We start from the raw sequence: 20,040 nt of genomic DNA on the forward strand, positions 1-20,040 counted from the left end.
TTCACTATATCAGCAAAGAATAATTGCACAGTTGGGAATACTATTGAATATGATATCTTCCATACTTTTTGGCATTGTAAATTTTCAAGTCAACTTTGGGAAATTTTGATATCCAAGATCGGCAATCAATTACCTACAAGTAAAGAAATCCCATGTCAGTTGACTATTCTACACCTCTGCTCTTCTGAAGGTCATAAATATAATCTGTTTATACTAGCTGTATGCTTTTTCTTAATTAAGATACATATAACTCAAAACTGCTTACATTTGAACTTGATGAACTGGACATAATTTATACATATTGCAAATGAAAAATCTGAAAACCCTTAATTAATTAATATTCATCACTTTAATAACATAAAAAGTAAAATATTAAGAAATGACAAAATACTAGTGAAAAATCTTAACAAGTTGTTTAATTCTAATAAATGTTTGTCTCTTGTGACAATTTGATTAAATAAACATTTTTCCTTTTTATTTGTCAGAGTTATGACTAACATAAGAGAAAACTCTTCTGAGATGTCTCAGATTTTTTTAATGTTATCATTTAATAGTTATGTACATATTGCATATAGCTGACTTAGTCTTTACTTTCCTTTTGTAGATGATTATTTTTAAATATATATTTCTTGCACTCTTATTGTTGTACATAAAAAATCAATAAAATTATTATTAAAATATAGCTGTATCATGGTAATGAAAATGAAATTTGTACAGTTTGAAAGTATGTGAAGAGTCTTGTGTGATATATCATAAGCACACATCTCAACCTCATAAATATATAAAATATGGACAATGACTAAAATAATGTGAAGTGGGGCAAAAATCCAAAAATAGTGAAAGATTTTAAATACTGCTCTTATTAACTTAGAAATTTGCTAGAATAACAGAATTTGTGTTAGCATGCATTTTCTGAAGAATATGAAATGTGAAACTCAAATGGAAGTCATTATTCAGTGACTTCAATCCTCAGTGATTCGCTAGAAATCCACAAATTTTATAAGCAACAGGCCAAAATGTGATGTAAAAATCTGGATATTCCATGAAAATCTAAACAGTTTAGAGGTAGGATCATAAGGTTTGCCATATGTAACTGCTGTTTGATGCTATTTGATGCCAGGTTTTTGCCAGTGTGAAAACAGCAGGACTTGTTACTAAGAAATTTATTTAGATAATATTTAATCCTTAATTGTGATTAAGTTCTGCATTTTGCTAATATTTTAAGGTAATGAATTACAGGTTGCTGGTGCAAGCTTAAAAAAGACAAGTTGGCCTTGAAAGTAATATTACATTTTCTAAGTATGAGTGAATTGAATAACTGGTGTGTCTGTAATGTAGTTTTGTGTGCTAGTGGTGAACAGCTGGTCTGGGTTCCTTATCTGCATGTGAGGCAGGTAAGTAGCAGAGTTGCCCTGGGAGTTATTTGCAATGAGTGCTTTCCATAGTGAAGACAAGTGATGTTGTTTTGAGCTCCCTAAAGACATGAATCTGCATAGTCTGTTTACTGTGACCTTAAAGTTATAAGAGTTTTGGTTCAGTATAGAGCAAATAAGGGTAAACAATGTTCAACTTTTTACATCATTTGTAACACCAAGACTTTACTGGATTCTGCAGAAAGCAGGTTTGAATATTTAAGTGTATGTCTCAACTGTATGTGGGCCACTGTTGTCATATTTTGTATACGTGTGGCACGTTAGCTATTGATCAAGTGTTATTATCAAGGATCTCTGTTTTGCAACTGTATCTAAATGGGAAAGATTGGGGGGGGGCAATAATACTCAGTGAGGGATATGATTTCTTGTTGTGATGCAGGTTAATTACAAGATGCATTCATGCCATCTTATTCTGTATTAAGTTGAAGTCACCTTGCAGTTTATTTTGTAACTCGTAAAATGAGTTCTTATAATGTAGAACAATGATATTGACTGCATAAAGGATACCCATTAAGCCTGGTAATTCCAAAGGAAAATTATTAAAATACAGAGATGGTTGCAGAACTGGTATTGTGGTTACATCAGACCAGAGTTCTGTTTAAAGTAAATGAACAATTAAAGGAATTAAGTGTCTTGATGATACAAAAGACATGAACTCAGCCTTGTTAAATGTAAATATATGATTATTGGGAAAAGAACTATCAATATCAGTGTTATGTTGTGTGTCACTGCATTAGATCATGCAGGATATATCAATGGTTTGGATATCATCATAAATGATAGGCTTCCATTCATGGACAACTCTAGCCAAATCAGAGCAAGAGTCATAATGTAAGTTATCCTTTTTTTAAAAACCATACACACTATAAGAATATAATTAGAATATAATTACACCTTTCCCAATTATAATCTGAGCAAAATAAACTCATTGGAGTTTGTACAAAGAAAAGCTACAAAGATAATTCCTACTCTTTTGGACATATCTTTTAAGGAAATGTTAACGTAATTGGTTTATATTGTTTTGTGTATCATGTAATAAGAGGTTAACTCTATTTACCATTTAGGGAATTTAAAATATGAATTGTTACAGGCAAAGATGGCTAAAGAAATGCTGGTCTTGGTAAAGGAGTAAAGAAATTATACTGCAACGATGGTATTACAATTTAATCATGCAGTTTGGTGGGACGGTTATAACTCAATCTGTTCCCTGTCTATGGAGCAAATTACTAAGTTTGAAAAAGAATGAAGTGAATATTTCCAAGATTAAATCTATACTTGATATAACCAAAGGTGTTAAAAAATATTACCATGATATTAGAGTGTCTGTGTTCCTAGAATACCCCATGGTCTGAAGACTTGAAAATGCAAACTTATGAACTTATTTTGTCAAAAAACTAGACATGTTTATCCTGAGATGAAACTAATTTTGTTAACATCTTTGTAGGGACATGGCTACATCTATGTTTGAATCCCTCGGAAGATATACATATATATATCACACACACACACACACACACACACACACACACACACACACACACAAATATATATATACCCGAATGCAGCAGTCAACTGTGAACACTCATAACAGCAAACATAGACAAAGCAATCATTTTACATCAAACTATAAAATGATCAAACATCCCCCAATACCACCTATATACTAACTCTGTGATTGTACAACAATGGTATAAGGACAAATTCCCTTACCCTGATGCAAAGTAATCCAATGCAAAAGGCTTTCAGCAGAAATTCCAATTAACAGAATGTTCACTCACATTTGAGTTTGCTTTTTTTTTTAAATTTTTTATACAGCAGTAAAAGTGTTCACTCATGTGAGCATTCTGTCTTGTCAATTATAATCCTCTATCGCTATCCGTCTATCTCTGTATCTATCTATATCTAGGTGTGTGTGTGTGTGTGTGTGTGTGTGTGTGTGTGTGTGTGTGCGTGTGTGCGTGTGTGTGTGCGTGTGCGTGTGTGTGTGCGTGTGCGCGCGCGCGTGTTTGTATACTGATTTTTGCAGCCATCTGATAACCTGTTTTTTTTTAAAAGGTTTGTGTTCCTAGATCTGATCTTATTAAGTCATCATCATCATCAACCCCTGTCTTCCATTTTTTCTACATGGAGTTGGGTTGTCGCACCAACAGTTGTCAGCTCTCTTAACTGAGTGCCACTTTCCTAACTTTTCCCAACAGTCATACCTGGCTGTTGCAACTGTTTTCTTATGCATTACATTCATATCTTGGTTGGATGCCTTCATTTCCTCTTAACTTCTTCCTGTTTCTTTCAAATCTTCTTTGACAAGTCATCTTATGCTTTCCTGCATATGTACCCAAACCACTGTAATCTGTACTCTTTGACATTCTCTGCAAGGGAAGCTTATTAACTAGATATCCAATGTGCCTTTCTCTCCATACCAGTTTAAGTAACCTCAGGAGCTAGTTTTCTCCTAACTCACTCAACATCTTGATCTAATCTGCAGTGTCTTCAAGTGAGATTTCCTTGACTTAATTTTCTGTAGTGATGTTCTCAGTTCTTCTAGGGAGTGGTCTTCTTCCTCTTTCTTTATAAGAGATGCATGGGGAATACAGGTTTTTTGTGGTGTTTTCTTCACTCAGACATTGCCATCTTTCTTTGATGTTCTATGAACTGGTGAGCAGATTGTTTCTGGCATCCATTATAAATGGTGTCTGATAGCTGTCATTTTCTTTTTGTCTCTGCCTTTTTCCTGTTAATGGTTCATTGTAGCATTTGCTGAAACACTGAAATCCTGAAAACTCAAAATCCTGAAAACTCAAAATTCTGAAAACTCAAAATCCTGAAAACACACAGGATACCAACACTTACTATATTCCAGCGCAAGTACATACAGAAACATATTACTCCAACTATACACATATACGTGTGTGTGTGTGTGTGTGTGTGTGTGTGTGTGTGTGTGTGTGTATATATATATATATATATATATATATATATATATATATGGGTCTACTTGATATAATCGAAATCTCACTTACCTGAATTTTAAATAACCAAGATGACAACACAGAAATTGCATTTCAACAAACACTCACATTACTGAAAGTGTAACCAGGGAAAGGTGGCAGTCAGCCAATATTTGGGGGTTTGCCCTTTACCCACTATAGCACGATGTGTGTGGGGGGGCAAACCCCCACTGGGATGGGTTTGACATGCTTCAGTATGTTTTTTTGTTCCTGCGACAGCAGTTACTTTGGCAGTCCTATTAATGTACATTGTACCAGCTAGTAAATCCTTTCAGCTATCTTTGCTGATTCAGAGTGAGTGAGCTAATAGAGATATTACATTGAGAGAAGATTTTAACTGTTTGTCAAGTCCCGGTGTTATAAACTCCCTGTACATGTCAAAGGAATAAGCTTGACTAAATTATTAAAGGAGATGTGTTGAGATATTGTTATTATTTATATTATGTGTCTTTGCTGACTGTGAAAGTCTGACTGGGATAAAAATGCCTTTTTTCAGAGGAGGCCCAAGGGAGAAAAGCTCCGCCGCATTTACATTCTTATGTTACAAGTGTTCACAACGCATAGACATGTTTATTACATTTCATTTTTACATTGTAGACAGTATTACTGTATGTCTTGGATTACTATAAAGTGTACGTGAATATGGTAGTTAGCTATATAAAAATGCTATGTCCAGAAAGGAAAACAATGAAACAAATCAAAATAAAAGCATTCATTTCTATTTGCATTTAGTTTTGTAGTTACAAAGTGAGGGTAAAAATGAGAGAGAGAGAGATAACAAACTAGACGCAGAGATGGGAGGAAAACAATACATTGTTTACAGTAGAGAAACTAAAACTGTACAAAGCTCTTCATCAACATGGGTTCCACATGTGGATGAGTTAAGAAGACAGAAGTATGGTTTTGATGGGGTTACAGTTGCTTAATAAGTTACTTTGGTAGATATTAACCAGGTAAAGAGCAAGAGCAGAGCTGGATGTGTTGTAGGTGCTGTTTTAGTTGGCTTTTAAAGCTTTCGTCATTTTCTGCAAGTTTTAGCTGATGTAGGTTGGAAGTGGATAGTATTGTAACATAGTAAGAATTCAGCAAGTTACCCACAGAGTTTTTTGATTTACTTACGACTAGGAGGGATTTGTTATTGGAGCCTAGTGGTCTACTGCTACTGAATGGTTGCTATATGTTTTTAGAGAGAGGCAGCTATCTGATCTATGAATAAATTTGTGGGCATTTGCGAGCTGAGAGTAAATTAGCTGGTTTGGGAGTTCCAGCCAGTTTAGTTCCTTCAAGGCTGTGCAGTGATGAATTTTGGTGGTTAAGTATGTGGCAAATGTAGGTACTTTATTACAGCATATTTCAGGTTTAACATGAGGGTGCTAAGATTTTTGAAAATGTGGGGTGCATACAAAAAAGCTGGGAGTAGGTGAGTTGATGCTATGGATCTTCTTGTGGATATTGCAAAATATTGATTTGCCTTATATAGGGTCCCTAGTTTCTTATGTATATTGATAGCTTGATGAATATGTCAGTCATATCTAAGTATGCCATCTATGATTGTTACAAATGAGACAATATGGAACTTATTTTTCTGCCCATTGTATTGTCTTGGTATAAAGAACATGAGTTTGGTTATTTTTGCTTTCGGGTGTAGGTCTACATTTCTTAGCCAGGATTCTACAGAGGATAAGGACACCTGGGTGGTTTCTGGGAGAGTTTACAGTTTTGGGGCAGAGCAGAGTATGGCTGCATCATCTGCATATATGCATACTAAGCTATGTTTCCCTGTTTGCAGTATGCAGGCTGTTGATGAATATCTTGAATAGTAGTGGTCCCATAACTAAGCCTTGTGAAACTCTGACTGTGACTGTGAGAAAGGAGGAGAAGTCATTTTTCCATTTTACTGACTGGTGTCTATTTGGGAAATAGCTATGAAACCATCTGAATGTAGATATAGGTATTTCATATGAAGAATCATATTTTGGGAACCAAGCAACCATACTATTTTTTTACCATTTCCGTGTTGTAATTTTTATACCATGATAAAAAGGCTTTATTTGACAAAATCACTGCTGCAAAAGATTTTGAGTTTTGGTGTGATACTTTGTTCCACCCTTCTTTCATACAATTTTCTGTTTCATACTCATCTCCCCTTCTTAAGTTGTCACCGGCCAACATTTGGTGGCTTAACTCTGTGCTGTTGAAGTATTTAGATATAAAAACACTAATGGTAAAGATATGGAGAAAAAATAGAGAAATGAGTAGGGAATAATTATAGATTATTCTGTGTAATACACTCAAGAGGTGTCCCTGTCTGGAAGCAAAGTCAAGGTTCCTCCTATGTCATTAGCAGATGCAGTATAAACATTTAAAACCCTGCTTGTGCTTGTTGTTTCACTTGTACAGCATTGTGAGAAATGAGGATGATAACAGAGTCATTCAGCACCAATAAATGATGTCCTTAATTACAAATAAAATAAAGATAGAAATGTCGCATTGGAAATATCAGGCCCTGTCCCCAAATTCGGTTTGGGGTCTAGGTTACAGACTTGCAGAATGTAATTAAGCATACTGTAATACTGATAGTTCTTCCATGTAGAGGAGCACAACAGTATGGCACAGGTATTATTTTCAAACCATTAGAATATATCTTGGGAAATTTTACGAAGTACCAGTAAATGACAAAAAAAATGACTAGTCAGTTTTTAAACACGTTTTTCTAAAAAAAATGTAGCTGCAGAAGAGCAAGAAAGCCTGCTCTCTCCAGTGTGTACAGGTAAAACATAGCAGGTGCTAAATTAACATAAAACATTTAAAGTGGCAGGAACTGATGCATTCCCATCAGAGATGCCCAAGTATATGGGATAGGACATTCTAAGTGACATGCCTCTGGAAAGTACTTATAGGTGCACCACTATCCTGTGCATAGTGGAAGATTATTTTTTTTTGTTTGCTATAATTATTTATTGTAAACTATCATATGACATTTGCAATAATATCATACAGGTACTTCGACATTCCACATCAACAGCAACACAGATTTTCACTAATTCTAATAGCAGAATTAATCCTACATACTGTTGTCTGTCATTCACACATATATGGATGGTGTATATCATTTCAATTTAATGTGTTGCTATTTTTCTTGAGTTTCCCATAGTCAAGAAATCCATTCACCTAATGCACATGGCACCACCTTCAGAATAGATTAATATATAGCCTGTTGTTGAGCAAAGGCATAGCTATCACAATGGCAACTTGGCAGTTCCCAGACTGGTACCCTCTTAGTTCAATGCTGTATACCAAAAATTTAAGCAACCATGATAGTGACCATGTGTGCTTAAATGAATCCTAGCATTGTACTTGCGCCAATGTGGCAACTCTTCTGAGGTGTTAATCATACTGCCTAAATGGCTGCACCCAAGGCATCTGCCCCATTCTTCCCACCCTAGATATGCTACAGTTATAGAATGTGAGTGCTACTTTCAGAATTCCACATTCACCTTGTTTTTTAAAAGATGTGATTATTTTTATTAATACTCTAAGAGTATCATCATTTATATTTATTCAGGTAAGGTCTAGCATTGTGGGTCTTTCTTCCTTTTATATCTATACAGTCTTGCTGGTGCCAAACACCATCAGTGATCAATTTCATCATTGACTCATACAACACCATTTATCTTGTTCATTGGCAGCTTTCAACACCTCACTGAACTGCTCATCACTGAGCTTAATCCCCTTTTTCTAACTTGCTACCACTCTTGAAATTTGGGCTAGGCCACATTACTTTTGGCTTCCCATAAATTCTTATATAGTGCCCTGTCTCCCTTTCTTACCTTTAGTGCATTTATACTGAGGAGTCAGGTAAAACCTAGTGGATGACTGGTTTGTATATTTGTGGTAAAATGTTGCCATTCAACTATTATGAAGCCATTAATCATTGTGCCTTGCCCAATGGGGTGGTGTTATACAGTAAAGGAAGACCTTGGTCCATCTTTGATGATATTTTACTGACTCTAAGTTGAAACAATTGTTGTTAAGTGTGAATCATTTATCCATGCTAGATCTTAATGTTGTTTGGTTGCATTATCTTCAACACATTAAGATTTTTCAAAATCTCATGGTTACATCCTTCACCACAGGTCATGGCGTCCTTTTTAAGATGTCCCTTAACCTATCTCACTTCTCACCCTTCATGCCAAAAAAGGGGAGTGCATAATGTTTATTGCCAGAAGCTTCATATATTTGTAGTTTCGTTTGATAGTTTCATGCAGTGCACCAAGCTGAAGGTCTCCACAAAGTAGAAACATTTGGCAACTTCTGTCCTCCATATACGATAAGAAAAATTATATTTTTTTCTATCCTTACTTCTGCTATCCCAAGACCAATATAGTATATAGTATAGCATAATAAACTCTGAACCACTTTGAAACTCCCATTATCAAATTAAAATGGTATTTCCCTAACAAGTGCGATACCACTAATAGAATTGTGGCACTAACTGCATTAAGCCTACTTGCCCAAAAGTTGAATTTTAAGATAGTCTTTTGTTACTGATCCTTATGTCCTTAAGTATAGCTCTGCTAAGTTTTAACTTTGTATCCTTCAACGTTCAGCCTACCCTCAGACTCAAATATCTGTGGTGAATCCACTCCTTCTAGTCTGACTACAGCTTTCACTGTTTCATTATATGGCATTATTATGTTTCATTAAGACAGGTTCCATGATATCACTGATCCTGTCTTTAGACAAAATGCAATCATCTCAAACATTTTTAAAGAAAGCTCACACTCTGTCTCTAATTCCCTCAACTTTCTTCTGACAGTCTGGGCCATTTCATACATAACTAACACAAAGAGTCATGTGGTTGGGTGCATTCTTCCTATGTGGTTCTCTTCTTGTTTCTTTTGGCAGACACATATCCATTGTACAAAATACTGAAATCTGGGATTTTGTCTAGTTTTATCGAGTCTGTAATCTTGGCATTAAAATCCCTCATTGAAGAATATGCAGTAAAGGTAACCACTCTACAGAATCACAGGCCTTTCTAATATTGAAGAGAGCAATACCAGTTGAAGGCTATTGTCCTCCCTGTACTGATATAAATTTCATCACGGTCCACCAGTTATATGTATCCTGATGGTCCTGAATAAATCCCTGTGCTCTGGGCTCTATTGTCAGTGAGCCCAGGTAGACTCGAGTCTAACATTATGGCCACAATTTTGTCTGCAGATAGCAATATTTCATTGCAAATTCAGTATGCTTTAGATCAACAGTAGTAATCAGCATTGCCACTTAATGGCATAGCTAGATAAATCCCTGAGTATGTCATAGGTGACTTATCAAACCCATGCTACCACCTGCAACTGCAGTGTTTGCAATGACTCCCACTTTGGTGGAATTAATGGGCCCACTGTATCCAGCTAGAAGAGTAATTAGTCCTGGTCTTGCATGAGTGAAACAAAAACTCATCATCACATTAAGAGATCCCAAGATCAGCTTCAGTTGGGATTTACCTCTGGAGACAATTGTTATTTCTCCTTGTGTTATGCTTGCTCTCCTTGTCCAAAAGTGACATTTGCTCTCGAGATTAGTGCTGCATACATATGTCAGTCCTGGAGACAATGCCTTCTGGCTTTACAATTGGGTGTCCCTGGGTAACTACAATCAGTGGTACTGGCAGATAAAAGGTTTTACATTTTGTAACTTAACTCATTAGGTCTTGCTGTTTAGGCTGCCTTGGGACTTTATTTATTTCCCATTTCATCTTCTTTCCCAAGAGAATTCACTCTGATGACAAGGCTACTATCATGTGCTAAGTTTGGATCAACCATTTATTGAATTGGCTTACCTTTAGCTTGTCTGAAAGTGACAGGTCTAGTTTTTATTATTATGACATACAATTTAGCTGATGAAACACAAAAGCAGGACATATACCCCGGCTTGGTGAGTTGCAGCTTGCAAATCTCTGTCTAGTCTCTGCATCTGTAGAGATCCTTAAAATGGCTTCCACCATCTTTGTTTGATGCATATGCCATGGGATTCTGCTATATCTCCTGAGCATTTTATTTTCGGAGAAGACACAGCCATTGCCACATGGAGTGAGCTACTGTTCTTGTTTTGGAGGGTCAAAATCAAAACGCCAGCACCAAAGATGAGCTGAAATGAATTTATTATTGAAACAAGTGAACGAGACCGGTTTCAGCATATAGCCTTCTTCAGTATTATAGAAAAGAACCATGGCAAAAGCCAGTGATTTATACACATGTTCCAATGAAAACAACGACATCACTTCCTGTCTTAGGAACAAAACAAGTTGTTAACAAGAAATTAAAATATGATCAATGAATGACTGATGGTAACTCAAAACTCAAACAAACTGCAAAGAATATATGGTATAATTTTGAAAATGGAAAACTTACAATTTATCATTTAATCCTGGGGGAAAAAGACCCCCTAGTTTTATGATCCATTTTCTTTCTTTATTGTTGAGTATATCATGCCATTCTGTTTTGAATGACCGATTGCCAGTGATGTGATCAATGATAATAAATGAGAATTTGGCCGTGGGATGATTAATTGTATGTCTGTACAAGGCATTGGTCATACGTGCATTTCTGATATCACCTAAGTGTTCAGACATTCTGATCCTGAACTGTCTAGATGTCTTACCTAAATAAAAGGCTTGGAAAGTGCAGGTAGCAAGGTAGACTACCCAGTCCGTACTGCAGTTGCCAAATCCATATATATTGTATAGATGTCCAGTGTTCCTACTGGTGAATGTTTTGGTTTTGAACATGTAATTGCAGAAACTACAATGCTCACAAGGGTATGATCCTATTAATTTTTCCCAAGTTAAGGTCTGCTGATGAGTAACAATATCCCTGGATATTGTTTTCTTGAAATAGGAAAAATGGGACCCCAATGTCTTGCCCTTTCTATATGAGAATGAACATCTGTTACCCAAACAATCAATCAAATCAATATGAGACTTAAGTATGTTCCAGTGTTTATTTACTATCTCAGAAAATTGAGAGGTATTTCCCCCATATGTGGTTACAAATCTCAAGATATCCTGATGTTTTTTTTCTGGAATGCCGTTGGTATTGTAGCAGACTATCCCTCGACTGGTTTTGTGTCCAACATATGGCTGAACTAACGTTGTTTCTAGTATACCCCCTGGCTAAAAATCTGTTGGCTAGATCATCATGATACTGGGGTAATTCTTGTTGAGAGGAACATATCCATTTGAGACGTAAGAATCGAGATTTGGGAATGTTGTTAATTGTATGTCTTGGATGAAGACTGTTGGCATGTAACAGAGTATTATACTGAGGAAATTTACGGTATACAGATGTTTTCAAGGTATTATCTGCCTGGCGATGTAAAGAAACATCCAAAAAATGCATCTCATTGTGATGATAGTCCACAGTAAATTCCACTCCCCAGATATTACTATTGAGGTGTTCCACAAACTCATGTAGGTGTTCACTTCCTCCTTTCCAAATAAGCCAACAGTCATCCAGATATCATCTCCAAATGTCAATGTCTGAAATGTATAAATTGTGAAGCTCATCATAAATGATATGTTCCTCCACATACCCCATATAAAGGTCAGCATAAATGGGTGCAAATGAGGCACCCATGGCTGTACCCTGTATCTGCCAGTAGCAATCTTGTTTAAAATAGAAAACATTTTTGGACAAAACATGTTCAGCCATACAGATAAGCAATGTGTTAGTACCAGGAGGGTAAATGCTGGCTTTATTTAACCAGTATTCAAGTGCAGTTAATCCAGCCCAGTGTGGAATATTCATGTATAATGATTTGACATCAAGAGTACACATTAACCAGTGTGGTTCTAATTGGGAGTCTGATACTATTTGTAAAAGGTTTGTTGTGTCCTTAAGTCTCGCCCTGACTAGTGATAACAATGGTTTAAGTTTCTCAGTAAGAAATGCTGACAGGGGTTCCGTAAGTGATCCTATCCCTGACACTATTGGTCTACCTGGTGGTTTGTCAATAGATTTATGAATTTTTGGTAACAGATATAAATATTGTTTGGCAGGATCCGAAACTGTAAGATGAGATAGAGTGTTAGCTGTGATAATGCCTTGTTCAACTGCCTCTTGTAAGAGTTGATCTATTTCTTTTTTGAAGTTAGAAGTGGGGTCAGTGGGCATCCTCATCTAATGATAAGGGTTAGACAACTGTCTATTTCTCTCATCCCAATAATAATCGGAGTCCATGACGACCACTGCACCACCCTTGTCAGACGGAAGTATAACAATATTTGTATTGTTTTTGAGGTCAGTTAAGGCTTGTTGTTCTGTTAGAGATAGTTATGTTTGGTGATATTGTCTGAACCCATATAAAAATGTAAATCCTTGATCACGGCTTGCTGAAAGACAGCCACATGTTTGTCCATCGGTGGATGGAAGGTCGACCGATGGAATTTGAATTCAGAAGATCTTTGAGATAAGATCTGAGGATCTTGTTGCCTGAAAAACAATTTTAGATTAATTTTTCTGCAAAATGCTATGGTATCAGATACAAAAGAACTTTCATCAACAAAGAAGCCAGGGATGAATCCAAGACCTTTATTGAGTAATGTTAGCTCATCAGATGTTAAAACATGTTGGGAAATGTTGTGTATATTAATAAGTGCAGGATCTATTTCTTTATTGAAAGAAAAAGATCTTCCAAGCTTTTTACCCTTATGTTTATGTCCTCCCCTGTGCTGTTTGCTCCTAAAGGGTCAGTGGATGTACGCCCTCTTTTATAATCAGGAGAACTACAATTGACTGTGGATTCTGTGTCTGTTGTGGAGGACTCCTTACCAGAAGTAGTGTAGGAAGAGACCCCTTTCTTAAATATTGATCTTGGTCTCTTTTTGCGAACAGAAGAGAAGTTCTTAGTACCTTCAGCAAATCTAACTCCCCTATGAGACTCACACTGTCTGCCTTTGTCATAATCTTCCCTGTCAGGGGAAAATTTGTGTAATTTTTTAGTCTTTAAATTATTTTCAAAAGCTATGAGTTCTTTGGACAATTTGCTCAGATTGTCCCTGAAACTGGTCTGTTCTTCAAATTTTTTCAAATCATTGCATATTTTTTCAACTTCTCCAATATTGGTTTGGACTGTTCTATCATAAAAAGAAGCCAGTATATTGACAAATGACATTGATGCCTCCTGCTGGGCTTGTTGCCAATCTCTAAGTAAAATATCGTCAGGTGTACTGACTAATGGTTGTACCTTGGACCTAAGGCCTCTGGGTGAAATATTTTGGTTTTAGTAAGCTTTAAATAATTTAGAATGCCATATATTTGTCCGTAGGGTTTTGACTTTTTTACCCAACTGGCTGAACAGTAAATTGCAACCGTCAACTGGATCCAAATTCTGGCATTCAGTAGAACCAGCTTGTGCTGTTTTAATGCCAAACACCTGGATGTCATCCTTGTCTGCACATAAGCCAGACAAAAGTTTGTGTAGATCCATGACAATAAGTTGCTAAAAAATGAATGCAGTCAAACCTAATTACTAAATCTTTTTGAATAGAAGAACCACCGAATCAATATAGGACAATACTGAGCAGATAATCCAAAAGAAACCTATTTATATTTTTAGTCTGAGCCCAAATAGGGGAATAGCAAAAGCCTCTGGCAATATAGCCTTAATCACAGATCTGGCTAGAGTAAATCTCATGTTCATATAAGCTGTAATAGTTGGCTCATGTAAAAAAACAAAAAAACAAAAAAACAGTGTGTAGTCCTCGATAGTGTACTAATGCAAAAAGGATGTTGAGCCAACCAACCTAATAACACTAGACTTATTGTGATGTAATTAAATACAATATTAGTAAATGTGAAAAAAATGGTAAATCTATCGAGGTTAATCACTGATACATGAAACTAGCTGCCTAGGGTCATAGAATAGGGTGTATATCAAAGCACAAAGTTCTGCTCAAAATTCAGAGATGCTTGTATCTTAAACTATATATGTTGCCCAACAAACAAGATATTAAAGAAAATCCTAGCTGCGTTTAAGATGTAAAAGGCACAACAGGAGCTGTATAAGGCATGAGATAAATCCCAATCAACACCCTGATAATTATTATCCTACCAATAAATTTGCAGAACTAGGAAAAAACCCCAAATGGTACCAAACAACACCCCTAGCTAATGCTGTCTGGAGCATGAAACCCTAAATATCAATGAGCCATTGGTATAATTCTGCATTATATAAAAAAAACATGATGAGAAATACAAATAAAGTCCCTAAAATTACACATGTATAACTGTCCAATCTGAAAACAGGGGCTGTACGCCAAATTAGTACAAACAAGATGATGGACATATGTATGTATATAAAAAAACGCTATGAATATATTCTTTTCAGAAATCAAACAGTCACCAATAATGAAAATGCCAGTAGCATAGTGATGTGCATATAAACATGAGGAAGTCCTGGCAAACACAATGATGATTAATGTCCAGCCACCAAAATATTGACAATAGATGTTAATCCAAGCAAAAATGAAGACTCTACTAGCTCGTACTAATTAGACCATCAAAAATAGATGCAAAATGCCTGTAGGTGATTGGTACAATTCTGCACCACATGGAGTGAAAACATAAATAAAGGCATATATAAAATCCAAATAGTATAATTGCACTTTTTTTAAATGTTCAATCTCAAAATAATGCTAATTGTCAAATAAAATGCGAACAAAGTATTAATAAAAATCATATAAATAGATGAAAAAGTCAAACTTCCACCAGTAAAGGAATACCAGTTCAGCGATTGTGTTGAAGTAGACGAAAACAAAGTCAAAATGAAAACGAGTCGTTGCCAACGACTGGAAAAATGATAATGTACCTGTAAGTCAGTCTGACAAGCCGTATGAACTTCCCTCAGTTTGAATAAAAAAAGGAAACAAATATCGCCCAAGGAGCAGTCAAACTCCTAATGTATAAGCTCCGAAAAAGTGTTGATGAAAGAAAAATAGTAAAGCAAGACTGACGATTCCTTAATTACCAGTACACATCCAAAAACGGCCAATGAACATAATCCTGGGTTGAATAAACATCAAAATTTCCAATCTGGTCACCCAATGACAGTAGGCACTGGAAACCAATCTCATCCAATACTGGTATATCCAAGACAGGAAGCTGATGTAAAGGTATACAACTGGAATACCGATGAGGAGTCCTCCTTCACAAACACAGAACGCCACAGCAATGGCGTCAATCTACAGCTCTCTAAACACTAACAGCTAGCAAGAAACAGGAACTGGAACAATAGAAAGCTAGCAAGTACGGCTGATGCAAGGCAACCAAACTAGTGTGCATCAAAATCAAAACGCCAGCACCAAAGATGAGCTGAAATGAATTTATTATTGAAACAAGTGAACTAGACCGGTTTCAGCATATAGCCTTCTTCAGTAGTATAGAAAAGAACCATGGCAAAAGCCAGTGATTTATACACATGTTCCAATGAAAGCAATGACATCACTTCCTGTCTTAGGAAGAAAACAAGTTGTTAACAAGAAATTAAAATATGATCAATGAATGACTGATGGTAACTCAAAACTCAAACAAACTGCAAAGAATATATGGTATAATTTTGAAAATGGAAAATTTACAATTTATCATTTAATCCTGGGTAAAAAAGACCCCCTAGTTTCATGATCCATTTTCTTTCTTTATTGTTGAGTATATCATGCCATCCTGTTTTGAATGACCGATTGCCAGTGATGTGATCAATAATAATAAATGAGAATTTGGCTGTGGGATGATTAATTGTATGTCTGTACAAGTAGAAAAAAAGGATCCCAAAATGAAGAGACGAGCTTTTGAAACCTAAACGCTGTGGATAACCTCGGTTCGTGAAAAGATCCCTCAATAGTTGGCACTCAAGGGTAAAATTTACTAGTTCACTACACATCCTGACTGCCCTCACTAGTTGTCCCTTAACTATGGCCTTTTTATGCTTAAATGGATGCGAACTAGTGAAGTGGAGGAATGAGTTGACATATGTATCTTTTCTATAAATTGTAGATTTTAAATGACCCTGTGCACCTACTCTAGTTAACTTTACATCAAGGTAGTTCATACCTTCAACATCAAAGTGGTAGGTAAATCTAAGGAACGGTGTTGTAGAATTCAAATAGTTAACAAAGGAATGTGCTAGAGCAGAGTCACCCCTAAACAAAATAAAAATATCATCAAGGAAGCGGGTATAGTAAAACAATTTACTATTCCACTCAGAGTTGTTGAAAACAAAATTTCTTTCCCAGTATGTCATGAAAAGGTTGGCCACAACGGCCCCACATGGAGAACCCATGGCCACCCCTTTTTTCTGGATATAAATATCCCTTTCAAACATAAAGAAATTAGAGGACAAAATAATGTCCAAAAACTCAGTGATGTTATTAATTACACTTTTAGGGGCCCCAAGCTCGTTCAGAAGCAGGTCGATCCACTCAAGAGCTTCCTGATGCGGAATAGATGTGTATAAATCGACCACATCTATGGTCAAAAAATTAGTATCTGCATCTAATACTAACTTATTTAGGTCAGATAGAAAAGACCATGAATCTTTACAGATACTCGGTATACTTTCCACATATTTAGTTAACAGTGAATCAACATATTTCGAACAAGGATAGGTGGAAGATGATCTGCCATCTATTAGAGCTCTCATTGGAGGGTCCCCAAGATTTTTGTGGATCTTGGGGATCCCAAACATAACTGGAGTCTTAGCATATAAGATGTCAACATATTTGAAAGTATCCTCATCTATTCTACCACTAATGAATAAGTCCCTAAAGTAGCCCCTGGTCCTACTTGCACAGATGTTCATTTCATTAACAGATGAAATTTCATAAGAGTCAGAATCCAGTACCCTATGCATTCTCTCAATGTAATCAATTTGTTCAAAAATAACTAAGCCCCCACCTTTATCAGGTTTGATAATCCTGACACCTGCGGAACGTAGTTCTGACAGGGCCTCTAATTGTTCTTTTGAGATATTAAACTGGTTGGGGGCAGAATTAGGGCACTTCATCAAAAATCTGATGTCTAACTCACATGCACTCTCAAACATTTTTAGGGCAACATGTAGAGGTGGGTTAAACACACTAGGGAGCTTCAATTTAGGGACCAATGGTTGAGCAGAAACATTGAATAGTAATTTTAAATTCAATTTTCTAACGTAACATTTAAGATCAAGTAAGACCCTGGCTATATCACATTTCCTGGAAGGAACAAAGGTGTTACCCAAAGCTAGCAACTCCACAAGTTCTGGTTCCAAAATAAGGTTTGAAAAGTTATAAATAGTGAAATCACCTTTTTTATTTGAAACAATCCTAGGAGAAGCATCCATAACACCACAAGTATTGTTATCTAATTGTTCCAATTCCTGTTCCCCCTCCGTTGTCTTTTGTTGTTCCTGTTCCCTAAAAAATCATTGCCACTATTAGAAACATTATTAGGAACATTGGTATGGGCAGGGGCATATGATCAATGAATGACTGATGGTAACTCAAAACTCAAACAAACTGCAAAGAATATATGGTATAATTTTGAAAATGGAAAACTTACAATTTATCATTTAATCCTGGGTAAAAAAGACCCCCTAGTTTCATGATCCATTTTCTTTCTTTATTGTTGAGTATATCATGCCATCCTGTTTTGAATGACCGATTGCCAGTGATGTGATCAATAATAATAAATGAGAATTTGGCCGTGGGATGATTAATTGTATGTCTGTACAAGGCATTGGTCATATGTGCATTTCTGATATCACCTACGTGTTCAGACATTCTGATCCTGAACTGTCTAGATGTCTGACCTACATAAAAGGCTTGGCAAGTGCAGGTAGCAAGGTAGACTACCCAGTCCGTACTGCAGTTGCCAAATCCATATATATTGTATAGTTGTCCAGTGTTCCTACTGCTGAATGAAAATGGATCATAAAACTAGGGGGTCTTTTTTCTTTTTAAAAATAATATTTTCAGTAACCTTACTCAAAAAAGGAAAGTTAGAAATAGATCAAAAATTGTCTAGTACACTAAGGTGTCATAGTGCTTTCCTGTGAATAGGGATGACCATGGCCTCCTTCAAGGTCAGTGGGAAAATGCCATGACTTTAAGACATACCCATATTTGACAAATCAGTGGACCAATGATCTCAGCATTAGTTGCATCTAATCTAGTTTGAAATGGATCTAAGCTGCAGGTTCTGAAACAAATTCATGAAGCCATAGCAATGAACTCATCATAATCAGAAATACTGAATCAAGTGTGTGTCATCCTAATGAAGTCTGACTATAAAGTTGAAATTATCAGATGGAAGAAGCGTCATTGACAACAGTTGTGGCTGATAGGTGGTAGCTGAGCATCTAATGGAAGCAGAAGGTTATGACTTAATGGTACAGTTTACTATTCTCTGTGAAATGAATATTGATAAAACGTATGGGAGAAATATTGATTTATTTCTTAGATTGTAGAGCTATGCACTTGAAAACTAAGTTTCCTTTTTTTTCTTTATTTCTCCTGTGCACCCTCTGCTACATAATAAAGTCAGACAATTTTACAGAGAACCCATTTTCAAAGAGGAATAATACCCTCAAAGGTGTGTGTTAATGTGTAATTAAGGTCCTTCCAGGGCCTCATAACACCCCTGGGCAGGCATTCATTACACATTAACACACACCCTGCCTGACATTGTTGCTTGCTTACCAGTTTTCACCCATAGTCCACATATTTTTTCTCAAAGAAGGTAAGGCTATACCGATCAATCCCAGAGAAAATTTATGGATACCTTTCTAAACATCTAGGTTACATTTTAAGAAAGATCATGAGTTGCAGCTTGATGTGAAGGAAACGTTTATCTCAGAGGTTTGGTATTACATCATTCTGTTCACAAGAGTTGGTAGACATCGTTGCATATTTTAGGGAGTTACATCATTATAACCATGTAGAAAGCTCTCTAGTACAGGTAGATAACAGGGGTTGAAAATGCATGATGTTTATGGTTGCCTTTTATGCTATTCTGCCAGTTCAGGAATTTTAACTTTCATGGTTAACAAAACTAGCCTTAAAGAAATGTTCTTTTTTTTCAGTAATTACATCATACTGCGATATTAACTGTATCAATCACTTTCTATTGAACTTCTAACTTTCAAAAAGACATCTAACACAACAACAACAACAGCAGCAGCACACATCCCCACTCACTATGCAAAATACCAAGCGCAAACTCACACATGCATGCACATGGTTTTGCTAATGGGCATGTCCTCTCCACGGTTGGGCAGCACTTGAAAGACATGCGTGCCTAAATGGCCGTGCCTTCGTTGATGGTTGGGTGTCGAGCTGGCACCTCGGCGTTTCGTAAAAATCTACTGCCAATCATTAGCGGACCGGAGTTTCACTGTGGCGACCCCTTACCGGGAAAAAGCCGAAAAGACAAAAAACAACATTTTTTGCGAGTCTGATAATTACATACCCTTTAGAGAGGCCTACTTCTTATTAACTTTGGGATGACTGCTAAAATCCTTCTTTATTCCTTCATTTCCATATTAGACTCCCACATGCTGCA

Source organism: Protopterus annectens, chromosome 6.part0 (genome assembly GCF_019279795.1).
Source record: "Protopterus annectens isolate FY-2018-M chromosome 6.part0, PAN1.0, whole genome shotgun sequence".
NCBI lineage: Eukaryota > Metazoa > Chordata > Ceratodontiformes > Protopteridae > Protopterus > Protopterus annectens.